Below are 13660 nucleotides of genomic sequence, written 5' to 3'. Positions count from 1 at the left end.
CACACGAGCCGCAAACAGTCCTGGGCTGTTCTTATACCCTTGAGGCAAACAACAGATTTTTTTCTGAGAGACTAATGCGCTAAAGCTTGTTAAGTCCCTGTTTTCAGGTGCTATATTCTGGCAGAAGAACCCATTCGAGATATCTAAAGTTGTTTTGTATTTTTTCTGCACTATTTTGCTCATTAGTGCAGTGCTATGTGAGTTTTGTATAGCATATGTACGTGTATGTCCGTTTAAATGTCTGTAGTCTAAGACTATTCTGTATGAATGGTCCGGCTTAGCTACAGGGAATAAAGGGTTATTCATTGTTGAGACACAGGGCTCAATCACACCCTGCTATTCTAATTGTGTAAGTATCTCCCTCACCGGGGCCCTTGCTTCATGTTTTATGGGATGTTGCGGCTGAGCTTCACTTTTAATGGGAATGACATGATATGGAGAGTCCCTATACCACCCTACGTGATTTCTATATAACGCAGGTGCTTGTGCTAGAGCCCATTCTATAGAATAGGACTCAGCGAGTTCCTCTGGAACAAGGGGCGAGAAGGAAGGTTTAATAACCTCTTCTCCATATGGGCAGGGGCGGACAAAATCAGGTGGCCAATCTTGTTCGGTGAACAACAAGATGTCATATACTTTGACTACACGGTCCCAAAAGATTGCGTGTATAGTGCGTTCAATGTCTTCTTCCAGTTGTAGTGTTACTTTATACACCCGATCAGGTTCGGAGACACGCATGTCCGCTGTTTCTACTTGGATAAAGTCATCAGTTGCTTTCACCTCCAGATGCTCTAGAAGATTCCGGCGAACTATTGTTACTTCTGCCGTGCTGTCTAGCAGTGCTAGAGCCCAGTTCTTGTTCTTCAAGAGAACCCTCTTCCTGAGTGGCATGTCGAATTGAGACTGCTGCCACTTTTTTCTTTTTAAATTGTTGTTTTTGCTGTACAGGTTTCTCTTCCTTTTTAACAGAAACCTCAGAAGAGCGTTGTGATTCCTGTCTCGGTTTCACGTACTCTGTTCTCCGCTCTGATCGCCCACCTCTCTCATTTCTCTTTTCCGATGAGTCCTGAAAGGAACGAGATTGGCGTTGTAGGAAGTTGGCTCTGTATGTGCTATTTCAAAGTAAGGAATAGCATGCACAGAGTCCAAGGGTTCCCCTTAGAGGTAAAATAGTGGTAAAAAGAGATAATACTAATGCTGTATTTTGTGGTAGTGTGGTCGAGCAGTAGGCTTATCCAAGGAGTAGTGTTAAGCATTTGTTGTACATACACATAGACAATAAATGAGGTACACACACTCAGAGACAAATCCAGCCAATAGGTTTTGTTATAGAAAAATATATTTTCTTAGTTTATTTTAAGAACCACAGGTTCAAATTTAACATGTAATATCTTGTTTGAAAGGTATTGCAGGTAAGTACATTAGGAACTTTGAATCATTTCAATTGCATGTATACTTTTCAAGTTATTCACAAATAGCTATTTTAAAAGTGGACACTTAGTGCAATTTTCACAGTTCCTGGGGGAGGTAAGTTTTTGTTAGTTTTACCAGGTAAGTGAGACACTTACAGGGTTCAGTTCTTGGTCCAAGGTACCCCACCGTTGGGGATTCAGAGCAACCCCAAAGTCACCACACCAGCAGCTCAGGGCCGGTCAGGTGCAGAGTTCAAAGTGGTGCCCAAAACGCATAGGCTATAATGGAGAGAAGGGGGTGCCCCGGTTCCGGTCTGCTTGCAGGTAAGTACCCGCGTCTTCGGAGGGCAGACCAGGGGGGTTTTGTAGGGCACCGGGGGGGACACAAGCCCACACAGAAATTTCACCCTCAGCGGCGCGGGGGCAGCCGGGTGCAGTGTTAGAACAAGCGTCGGGTTCGCAATGTTAGTCAATGAGAGATCAAGGGATCTCTTCAGCGCTGCAGGCAGGCAAGGGGGGGCTTCCTCGGGGAAACCTCCACTTGGGCAAGGGAGAGGGACTCCTGGGGGTCACTTCTCCAGTGAAAGTCCGGTCCTTCAGGTCCTGGGGGCTGCGGGTGCAGGGTCTTTTCCAGGCGTCGGGACTTAGGTTTCAGAGAGTCGTGGTCAGGGGAAGCCTCGGGATTCCCTCTGCAGGCGGCGCTGTGGGGGCTCAGGGGGGACAGGTTTTGGTACTCACAGTCGTAGAGTAGTCCGGGGGTCCTCCCTGAGGTGTTGGTTCTCCACCAGCCGAGTCGGGGTCGCCGGGTGCAGTGTTGCAAGTCTCACGCTTCTTGCGGGGAGTTGCAGGGTTCTTTAAAGCTGCTTCTTGAAACAAAGTTGCAGTCTTTTTGGAGCAGGAGTTTCTTGTCAGGAGTTTCTTGTCGTCGAAGCAGGGCAGTCCTCAGAGGATTCAGAGGTCGCTGGTCCCTTTGGAAGGCGTCGCTGGAGCAGAGTTCTTTGGAAGGCAGGAGACAGGCCGGTGAGTTTCTGGAGCCAAGGCAGTTGTTGTCTTCTGGTCTTCCTCTGCAGGGGTTTTCAGCTAGGCAGTCCTTCTTCTTGTAGTTTGCAGGAATCTAATTTTCTAGGGTTCAGGGTAGCCCTTAAATACTAAATTTAAGGGCGTGTTTAGGTCTGGGGGGTTAGTAGCCAATGGCTACTAGCCCTGAGGGTGGGTACACCCTCTTTGTGCCTCCTCCCAAGGGGAGGGGGTCACAATCCTAACCCTATTGGGGGAATCCTCCATCTGCAAGATGGAGGATTTCTAAAAGTTAGTCACCTTAGCTCAGGACACCTTAGGGGCTGTCCTGACTGGCCAGTGACTCCTCCTTGTTATTCTCATTATTTTCTCCGGCCTTGCCGCCAAAAGTGGGTGCCGGGGCCGGAGGGGGCGGGCAACTCCACTAGCTGGAGTGTCCTGCGGTGCTGTGACAAAGGGGTGAGCCTTTGAGGCTCACCGCCAGGTGTTACAGCTCCTGCCTGGGGGAGGTGTTAGCATCTCCACCCAGTGAAGGCTTTGTTACTGGCCTCAGAGTGACAAAGGCACTCTCCCCATGGGGCCAGCAACATGTCTCTAGTGTGGCAGGCTGCTGGAACTAGTCAGCCTACACAGACAGTCGGTTAAGTTTCAGGGGGCACCTCTAAGGTGCCCTCTGGGGTGTATTTTGCAATAAAATGTACACTGGCATCAGTGTGCATTTATTGTGCTGAGAAGTTTGATACCAAACTTCCCAGTTTTCAGTGTAGCCATTATGGTGCTGTGGAGTTCGTGTTTGACAAACTCCCAGACCATATACTCTTATGGCTACCCTGCACTTACAATGTCTAAGGTTTTGTTTAGACACTGTAGGGGTACCATGCTCATGCACTGGTACCCTCACCTATGGTATAGTGCACCCTGCCTTAGGGCTGTAAGGCCTGCTAGAGGGGTGACTGACCTATACTTGCATAGGCAGTGAGAGGCTGGCATGGCACCCTGAGGGGAGTGCCATGTCGACTTACTCGTTTTGTTCTCACTAGCACACCCAAGCTGGCAAGCAGTGTGTCTGTGCTGAGTGAGAGGTCTCCAGGGTGGCATAAGACATGCTGCAGCCCTTAGAGACCTTCCTTGGCATCAGGGCCCTTGGTACTAGAAGTACCAGTTACAAGGGACTTATCTGGATGCCAGGGTCTGCCAATTGTGGATACAAAAGTACAGGTTAGGGAAAGAACACTGGTGCTGGGGCCTGGTTAGCAGGCCTCAGCACACTTTCAATTGTAAACATAGCATCAGCAAAGGCAAAAAGTCAGGGGGCAACCATGCCAAGGAGGCATTTCCTTACAGGCGTGTATCAGTATATTGATACCTATCAGGCGTTTTTATATTATCTCTATTCCTGAGACTATACCTATTCTGTGGGGTCTCTGTCCGTGGAGATTCTCCCCTTTCTTTTTTAGGCGTTTGTTGCTTTTTATCCCACCGTTTCTTATTACCCTCAGGTTGTTGTTTAGTATTATCTTTATTAATTTTACCCTGAAATTGAGGTTTTTGTGGTCTAGCCCCTAGGCTATCTCGACCGATACTTGAATATGTTTCCGCTATTATTTTAGGCAGCTCCCATTCCTGATCTTGTTGCGGAAAGTCACGGAGCCGCATGCGCAATGCAAGTGCAACTGCTTCCCCTTTAAGGTTACTTGGGCAATTTTGCCACAGTTTCTTCAATCATCCTCTCAGTTGCATTCCCAAATCTAGGGCTGGGGCAGCCCAGTATTCATCTTGAATTTGTTTAAGCACTTCCGGTAGGTTGGCAAGTGTCGGTGTACCATGTGCGGTTGTATAGAGCGCGGCAAATACCGTGCCCCATGTATTACAGTGTTCAACTGTAGGGACCATCCCAAAGGGCAAGCACATAGTCAATATTCTATGTTTATCCTGAGGTCCCGTATGGGGAAATACTGCTTCCAGCGTATTCATTTTTTGTGCTAGCCAAAACGGAGTCTCCTCTCGTTTGGCCGGGACCTTACCCATAATTGAATGTACAGTCACTGGATTTATACTTGGTGTTACTGCTGGAGCAGCAGGCGCTGGGTTTGTATTCAAAGTTTGCATCACAAATTGCACTAATCGTCTGTATATTGCTATTAACTCAATATATAAGCGTCAAACCTCAGCTACTGCTAAATTCGCAACCGCAGGATGTGGTGTATATGAGGCCAATAAATGCCAGGTAGGACCGTCATTACTTAGTGGCCCTAACCTTACTGGTAATATTGTATGGGGTAGGGCGCCATCAAGCCAATTATTATGTTCTTGATAAGATAGAGGTATCTCTAAGTATGCGTTCGCCCTGTATTGTCCTGGCGCGTTCGCAACTGTATATGTGTGAAATGTATTTGAGTTTCCATAAACTGCTGGAAATGTGACCCAAGAGTAAAAAAAAAAAGCTCTGTTCTATAAGCTGCGTAGGCGTCCACCACAAACGTGACTGGACCTCCCTGGGCTGTGAGGCCTATTTGCTAGTAGGTGTGCTGTGAGAGGTTGTCTCATGTTAACAGCTATTTGTACAACCTGGGGATTCGCCATCATAGAAGCACTAAGTGTTCAGTGAAGGCACACCAAGGTGGGGTTTTTTCCTTTTTAAAGTTCAAGCTTGAACAACCGCCAGCTGAAATAGGATTACCTATACAGCTGTGGTGGAAATCCTGATTATCATGGACGTCCCAGTATATGGGACTGAGGTGTCATTATATAAAATGAGACTGAGCTATTCCGGTTGACCCCGAAAATTAGAGCCTGATTAAACGTTCGCGGCACCATGTGGCGTAGGCTCTCATTATCTTAATGAGACTACTGGATTTTGAGCAGCAAGATCGTCCACAATGTAGGAGACTGAGTCTGACCCACGGTGGATGACGCTTGTCATTCCAAATCTGGGTTTTGCTCCTGCTAACTAGCAGTGTCTCATCTCTCCCAAATGGCAGAGACAATTGGGCATCAGAGCGCATGGCATATCAGTACTTTTCAGGGAACTCGTGGTCACTCAGGTCACAACAGGTTCTCTCATACACAATACGGTCTCATATATAAATGACAATAAAGGCAGTGTAAGTTTTAAAGATTGGTTTAATAAAACGACTGCATTTTGGATAGCAAAGCATGAGCTGCAATAACCAGAACTACACAACACAGTAATATTAAAATAGTGATGATGAGAGTGAAGCACAAGAATAAGGCTATCATAGTGCCGCTAGATTATTCTCTCTCTAAGTGATATTTTGAGCACAGCATGTTAAGCTCTAAGCCTGCCTTTCAGGTTCCCTCAGAAGGACATCAACCCTCATACCTGAACAAAGGCCTGTGATCTGCATCAGCATCTGCAACGGCGCATTCAGCATACAGTTGTGGTTCCCTGGCTGGAATCTCCCTCTTGACGTGTACTAGGACTAGAGAGTGTTTTTATAACTCAGACACAAATGTTCTAAGAAAATGTCCCTACGTAAGGATGTGTATTTTCTACGAATACTGGAGACTAAACGTTAACCGGCAATGTACCAGACTGTAGCCTTGACTGAAGCACAGGGCGATCAAGAATGCATTATTTGAGAACAAGGTGCTGAACTAAGCTAAACAGTGTGATAGAAGAAATTAAAACAAGACCGTAAAACTGGTTATTGCAAAATAACAGTGCAAAGCTGAATAAAATATATCTAGGGCAAAGTGCACAGCGGCCTAGTATGTTAAATTAACGTGCATGGAGCTATACTTAAAATGGCTACACAACACTTCAAATCACAATATGCCCCAACGCCTCCTGGTTTGTGTGGGCTGCTGGGAGACAAATTCCCACCCCAGCAGCAGCAGTAGCAAAGTCAGGGAGCAAGGGCTGAGTCTGGCACTTCCCCCATGCATTCAGATGACAACCATTCCATATAAGCATCATGTCACCATCTACACTTCAGCCCTACTCCAAATAATATCTTCCACCATTCGCTCAACATATGCTGACGACTACAGATTGGCAGTCCTAATAAAAATCTTGGGTCAAGACATTATTCCACTAATTAAAGAATAGTCAGCTGTGCAGTTAAAGGTATTTTCTCATCCTTTTCTTCGTTTGTCCTTTTTTTCACATTGATTTATTTTGGTCCATTCATACTATCACAAAATACAGTTCCCTATTTTTTAGAATCTTCCCACATCATCCTTTTCGTATTTTATTTTTGTTATTAAAAAAAAAGGAAATGGGGATGTGCAAACTTTCCAGTTCGTTTTTGTTCTCAGTTCCTTGACACTTCTGAATTGTGTGAATTAAATTTAGCATAATTACACAACAAGATGCAAAACCATCAATTGGTTCTGTGTTAGCATGATGTGCCCTTGCATCCATTTTGGGTAGGTTGACTCATTTTGCGCCAAACAAAAGGCACCTTAAACACAAGTGCTGTATACAGCAGCTACCATCGTTCTAGGCTTTCGTGTGCCATGTGCGGTTTCTAATTTGGCACATCAATACCTGGCAAGGCATAATAGCCAAGTCTTGCATAACATAACCTAGGTCCAGAAACTTTCAGAATTTAAGACCAATCACAAAACATCCAAAATTCAATGATTTCCAACCCAGATGTAGCATTGTATCCTGTAAAACTAAGTGCTGTATAGTATTCTTTGAAGTCTGTATTACTGAGACAAATGCCATATCATATAAATCATGTTTGAAAGAATCACAGCACCCTGGTAATTACCCCCACCCAAGTAACCTCTCTTCCACCACGAGAAAAAAAAAAAGGCAAAGCTTTAACTGATATTTTTTAGTTTTAGCCTGAGACCACGCAGGCGCTGTTGCAAAATATCTTATAAACAAACAAAAAAACGCTTAAAATGGGCTTGCAGTTTGCCCCTTACTTAAAATTACTTATTTATTTGCTTTGATGTAATAAATTTCTTTGCTTATCATCGGTCAGCACCTCCTGCATCCACTATCTTTGTGTCCTCTACTGAGCATGGACCAAGTACAGTTTGCATCCAGTGCCCTTTCTATGGCCGCACGCTTGCGGAGGCATATATATATATATATATATATATATATTCCAACAAAATGGTCCTCATTGTGGCGCGCATTTTCTCATGCTGGTGCAAACGTGAGGAATGGACCTTTCCTCTTAATTATGTTAAAAACAAACAATTGAAAGCAATTGTAATGCTGCACTCCAGGAACATTTATATGCTTTTTAATTCAGTCGTTTACATCACCACCGAAAACAAATATGAAAGAATACTTAGTTGACGAACAACAAAAGGATCACCTGTAACACCACCTATGTGGTGTACATAACAGAGTGTTTATGTGGACTACGTTATGTGGGGAGTACGATCTGCCCCCTGAAGAAACTTATTTTAGAACATATGAGAGCTGTACAGAACAAGGATCTGACTTATGCCATGGCTAAGCATGTGATGATACATGATGGAGCGAGCTGAACAGACATGAGATTCTTTGGAATTGCAAGTATTGACTGTAATGAGAGAGGAGAAAATCAAGAGATGAAATTAAGACGCTTGGAATCACAATTCATAATACAGCTCAGAACCAAGACCCCAAGGGGTCTTAATGGGGATGAGGAACTTCACTATCATTTATAATTGAATATGTAGAAACATATACATCATCACACAATATGTGGATGTATAATTGATTATATAAGAATACGAATGGGTATATTTGGTGTTATTTAGAACATCCTCAAATATGTAAAATTGATATAGCAGTAAAGATAATTGAAAATGTCAGTAAGAGCTACAGATAGTGAAACAACTTTGATATTGATGATTAGCAATTGTGAGTGGATTAGTGAACTCCTCATAGTAGGGTTATTGCCAAGCAAACCAACATTGGCATCCAACATGGGGACTCCTTTGCTTCTCGTTCATTGATACATCTATTCGTTGGTAGGAACATTTTCCAGGAGTTTGTGTACAAATGTGGTTTTATATCCTACTTTCTCTTGGTAATATTATTAGGTGATGCATCCTTTTATTAGGATAAATGTTTTTAAAGTTCACTACATGTCCCATAATGCACTAGGTAATGTAGAGGTAATAGACTATAAATAAGAGACATTGAAAAAATACTTACACACTGTGAGCAAGACCGGGAGGTCGAAACGCGTAGCTGGTGATGGTTGGTGATGTACACGACTGAATGAAAAAGCATATAAACTTTCCTGGAGTGCAGCGTTACAATTGGTTACCATGTTGCACAGCAGCTTGTGCTGTTGTGCAAGGTGTAAAAACATTGACAAAGCCAATAGATCTTGCATAGGTGCAACCTATTAGCTTTGCAAATGCTTGTTCTTGCTTAAAGTAAATTGACTTTTACTCATTGCCCTTTAGCATATTGTGGCTTTGGTAAGCAGTGAGTAAACAACAGTTTCTTTTGTAAAATGAGCTTAATTTCGGAGCCAGAGGTGAGGACAGCACTAGAATTCCACCACACACAAGATGGTGGAATTTCTAACTTTATGTTCACTTCAGGCTAGTCACCCTAGAGGTGTGTCTAGCCCGACACTGCATAGCCTATTTCATGCCTTTCCTGGTGCCAAATGGGCCTCAGAGCAGGGGGTTGCTTCTCCCCGGTCTGGGGGAAGCTGGGGTCTCATACTAAAGGCGGCATGGAGTTTGAAGTCCCTGGCCTTGGTATTCAGGCTTACTAGCCATCCTGTTGGCAGAGGCGATAACACATCCTTCCAGAGCAGGGATTGTTTCTGACCTCGGAGAGCAGAGGCTGTCTCCTCCAGGGTGGGGTCAGAAATGGGTTTGTGGTGGCAGGCTGGTCAGTACCAGCAAGCCAATACACTAGAGGGCTAGTAGATTTTAAGGTGCACCTCTGAGGTGCCCTCTGGGTGCATGTAATAATAAATCAAATACTGGCATCAGTATGGATTTATGAAGACTAGGTGTTTGATACCAAACGCCACTATTTTCCATGCAGCCTTCATGTATCTGGGTCACTTGTGCTGACTAGTGTTCATTACATGCTTTAAGATGGCTGCCTGGTCACCTACAATGTCTAGGATTAGAACTAGACATCACAGCGACGTTGCTGCTCATGCAGAGATGTATTCACATGTATCATAATGCACCCTGCCTTAGGGCTCTTAAGGCCCTCTATAGGGGTGACTTACATATAATGTGTGAAGTGACTTTGGCACGGCACCCAAAGTGTGTGCCATGTCGTGTTTTCAAACCAGCATTTTTATAGTTCAAAAAGGGGGCAAAATGTGGGGGTCGTAGCATCTGCAAGGAAGACTAGTTTCTGACAATCTCCCTATGCGTAAAAAAGAAAAGATTACATTTGACAAACGTTCCATCGCATAAAGGAAGCATTTGATCCATGTCTTTCTTAAAATGCATTTTTAAGCAGATGGCATCTGAAGTCACAACAAAAGCAGATAACATTTGTTGTCACAAACATCCATTTCAAAGGAGAAAAGGGCTTACTTGAAGTCTGTGTGGCATAGTAAGATCTAGCTACAATTGAGAAGAGGTTCAACAAGAACAATGGGGAAGAAGGAAAAAATAAAAGTAGTACCCCAATCACAGCAAAAGGAAGGACCGTGATCAAGCTGAAGCAATTAGCACTTTGTCCAAGCTCCAGCCAAAAGAAGAGGAAGTGAAGCCTGCACGCGCTGGCCAATTAGATGGTAGCAAATAAGAGTGATAATGAAGCTCCACAAATGGTAAGCAGTGGGAGAGCTGCAATGCTCCTTATTGTATACAATATCTCTCGCAAATGGGCACATGCAGCATGTGCTATTGGAAGTGAGACTTAAAGGCTCTCTACAAAGAGCTAAACATGGCAAGAAGGAGGTGTAAATTATGTGGATTGAATAACTGTTGTATCGCAGATCATTTTTGTGGGGTTCACTAACTATAACTAATCTTTAACTGTGTCTTTTTGTTTTTTTCTAAATTTGTTCGTTTTTTTTTAATTTTCTTTTTTAATTCATCTACTTTGTACCAATTCTACGCTGCTTTTTGTTTGAAGATTTTCTTTCCTAGAGGAAGTCTTTGTATGAAAATGTATGGAGTGTTTTGCTTAGGGTTGGATTTTTTTTTTGTATATATTTTTTTAAAACTTTTTGGAAGCTGGTGCTTTGAGGTTCTTGAGGCTCAGTTGCTGTGGTTGTTCCGGGTGAGTGTGGTCCAGAGTTACGAACTGGGAATTGAGGGTGCGGAGCTGCCATAAGCAATTTGCCATGACCACAGTGCACTCTTATGCTCTCAAATGAGTCCACAATAGAGAAGTCCGATTTTTTTTTTTTTTTTTTGTGTTGGCGGGGACTACCTGGCGTACATAGATGAAGCAAGCAGTGATTTTAGCCGTGATATATGCATAAAAGGTCGAACACCCACCACTGTATTCTGCAAGAGGGCTTTGGGGGACTAGTAACTCAATTTTGAGGGTTTAAAACAGAAAAATGCCAAGTGAGGAGCAGGAGAACCCCAGTGCCAAAAATTTAACAATAATCTGTGCCCCTAGTTGTGTGGATATTGTGATAGTTTCTGCTTGTCTATGTGGAGTGCCTCAGAGAAAGGTCTGCCTTGACTGTTACAATTGGGGTACGTTGTGCTGCCTAAGGAGCCTAAACGACAGAGGTGCGCGTGTCAAGTGAGGCACCTATCCATAAACACCAAAGCTTCACACTCCCCAAATTGGGAGACATACACTCCGGTACGGCAAAAAAAGAAATCCAGCTGTTAGAGTTATATTCTCAAAGTGCAGCAAACACAAAAACCCGAAGAGTTTTGACATTCATGATGCCTTGTTCGCTGGCACGCCATGTGCAATTACAACCACCAATTACAAGTGAGACAATCCATAAACCTAGAAAGGGTTCAAAGCTCCAAACCCTTCAGTTAGTGGCAGCCATCTTAACCTATGTTTAAAATTACTAACACATTCTCGTGATGGCTGGCACAAAGGATAAGATAAAGTAACTAGTTATCAAAGAAATAAAATAAAAAAGTATAAACATATAGCTCATTAGCTTTCATAATTTGAGAAACACATTAACATTTATCCATATTACTGTAGAAATGCCATCCCATCTACCGCATACAGGCTTCCATACAAAATACAATTAGATCATTACTGTATCAAAAGTGCAGACTTTTTTACACATACTATCATGGATCTACCATCACATCTGCCTTGTAAAAGCGGTCCATCAACCAAGAATTGAAAGATCATTGTTGAACAAACACGTCACAGTGTGTCGAATCACATCATCATGTCTTCAGAAGGTACAATGTCAACAGAAAATCTATAAAGATTCCATCTGCTCAACCCCAGTATTACGTGGATACAGATAGTAATTACAGTCAAGCCCCAGTGAGCAAACATGAGAAAAGAGGTATCTTAGCTCTTCTGCCAAGCTGAAGTCAGGGTCCCAAGTAGTAAATACAATCAAGCCCCAGTGAGCAAACAAAGGAGAAAAGTGTGCCATGGCTCTTCTGCTGTGCTGAAGAACCAGACCTCATCTCTATACACAAGAAAAGGAAAAATAGCAAAGAAACATTGCATCATTAAAATCATATGTACATGACATGAAACGTACTACATACCATACACACTCTTAAAACATTATACATCTTTACAACAAAACGGCACATAGAAGAAATCACAGAAGCGTACACAGAGTTAACCAAAACCTTTGTGGGAACGTCTCCTATACACCACAGGTTCATGCCCTCAAATCAGTAATCCAAATGTGTTTATAATTCTTCACTCATTTAGACTATTTGGGATTTCAGTGTCTAGTTCCAAAATATATCTTGCCTCTGTCTAAGGGCATGTTTCCTGTTGCTAGAGACTGGCATGCACATATACACTGCAGTCAGATCAATAATATCTGGGTGGATTGTCTCTCTATTTACTCGCAATAAAGGGAGAAAAATGATTTAGCATTGTAGCCATTCTTGCACGCTTTACACTTGCCACATAACTTTAGTGACCTAGTTCTTATTCAGCCTGTCTTTCAGGGACACCCCCCTTCTGTAACTAATTTTAGGGTGGTCCCCTAGCAGGCCATCCAAACTACTCTGTGGAAAGAACTTCCCAATTTGTATTCAGAATACTCCTTACCTCTTTCGACATCTGGTTAAATGTGGTGATGAATCTCATGTTCTTCATTTCCTTGATAGCTTGATCCTACTTGAAGAGCAGCAGGTATTCCCTGCGTACCTTTTGGACCTAGGAAGGGCAGTGTCTAGTACTGATTGTGGATATCCCCTTTTTCTAAATCTGCCTGTCATGATCCTACATTGTGCCTGAAACCCTTTATCAGTTCTACACATCCTACGAGCCCATATAAATTTACTGTATGAATACTGTTCATCAGTGTCTTGACGTGGCAGCTCTGTGCATGCAGAAAGTTATTCCCAGCAGTACTTTTTCTTTTTAATTTAGAGGTCCACTTTTCAGTTGTGTGGATATTATGTGATGGTTACTGTTTGTCTAAGTGAAGTGCCTCAGAGAAAGGTTTGCCTTAACAATTGCAATTGGGGTACAGTGTGCTGCGGAGTAAAACACTTCAACACCTCGTCCTAGATAGTAAGTGATAGATATATGCACAATACATAGCCATGTCTGCGAAATATGGGGCAGACCCCCTAACCGTGGAATCTTCTGGCTACAGACCATCAAAAGCATCAGAGAATTTTCAAGGTTAATTGGTGAACCTGTAAAATTATCCCTGGCAATTGCTTTTAATATCCGTTGAAATAGTTTTCAGGAAGCAGATTCAGTGCATTTAATTTATTTAGGTTGTCTGATTTCTAAGGTCACCATGAAAAGGAAAGATCAAGGAGCCCATGAAAGTTGTTGAAATTACATAAAAATCAGTTTGGATAGTGGCAGAAAAATGCTGAGAGAAAGGCATGATAAAAGGTGTACCTGTCAGCTAAAAACTGTGCCTCCACGGCTGCAGGCGTTTCAAACTGTGCACAAGAAACAAGGTTTTTTTTAATGGTAAATGGAAACCTGTTTTAGTAAGGCGTAGTAACTTGTAAGAAGACAACAAATGTTTGTGGAGATGGCCACACCCATATACCAGCTTCCTTTATATGAACATGCATTTCATTGAACTGGGAAGAAGCTTTAGTTGCAGGCAGAATATGAAGAAAGTACACGGTCACCTAACCCACTTTTTTTTTTTAGAACATATTACTAG

At 43.0% G+C, this 13660-nt stretch overlaps 1 protein-coding gene across 3 annotated transcripts in view; it reads left to right on the top strand.

Annotated features, from left to right (window-relative positions):
• The window catches only part of KRAS (KRAS proto-oncogene, GTPase), a 77583-nt gene that overhangs the window by 59036 nt on the left and 4887 nt on the right, over positions 1 to 13660 (top strand). The gene's annotated exons all lie outside the window — the stretch shown is intronic.

Source organism: Pleurodeles waltl, chromosome 4_1 (genome assembly GCF_031143425.1).
Source record: "Pleurodeles waltl isolate 20211129_DDA chromosome 4_1, aPleWal1.hap1.20221129, whole genome shotgun sequence".
Classification (NCBI taxonomy): domain Eukaryota; kingdom Metazoa; phylum Chordata; class Amphibia; order Caudata; family Salamandridae; genus Pleurodeles; species Pleurodeles waltl.
Note: the sequence above shows the minus strand (reverse complement) of the source record. Positions and strands in the feature narration are given on the sequence as shown.